This window comes from Elephantulus edwardii, unplaced genomic scaffold (assembly GCF_000299155.1).
Source record: "Elephantulus edwardii isolate Elephantulus edwardi_28Jun2011 unplaced genomic scaffold, EleEdw1.0 scaffold00210, whole genome shotgun sequence".
NCBI lineage: Eukaryota > Metazoa > Chordata > Mammalia > Macroscelidea > Macroscelididae > Elephantulus > Elephantulus edwardii.
This window is the reverse complement of record NW_006399960.1, coordinates 4,607,690-4,608,198: the sequence shown is the minus strand read 5'-3', so window position 1 is coordinate 4,608,198 and position 509 is coordinate 4,607,690.

Here is a 509-nt window from a genome sequence, read left to right as displayed (position 1 = left end):
TCTTAATGCTTGAGAAGCCTACATTTATAACATTGTCAAACAATTTTTATTGATGATGGAAATATTGTATATGTGTGCTACTCAATACAGATAATAATTTCTAGCCATTTGTGACTACTGAGTACTTGAAAATAATAAAATGAAAAATTTTCAGATTTTAATTCAGATAATGATGTGTTTCTGTTGGTGTACGCCATTGAGTTGACTACGACTCAGGGAGATTCTATGAACCAATGGCTCAGAATTTGCCCCATCCTGAGCCAGTCTTACTATCTCCAACACACCAGACCCATTGCCACAGTGACTGTGTCAATTTAATTCATCTAGGGCCTTCACTCCTTACACTGAGCTTCTTCTTTTTTTTCCTCTAATTATATTTTATGAATTTTCATAAACATTTACAGAGATTTTGGATTTCCATTCATTCATTGTTGCACTATTCTCTCTACCCTCCTCCCACTTTGTTCTTGTCCAAATGCCACAGTGCTTGTCAAAGCCAGTTCTGATTA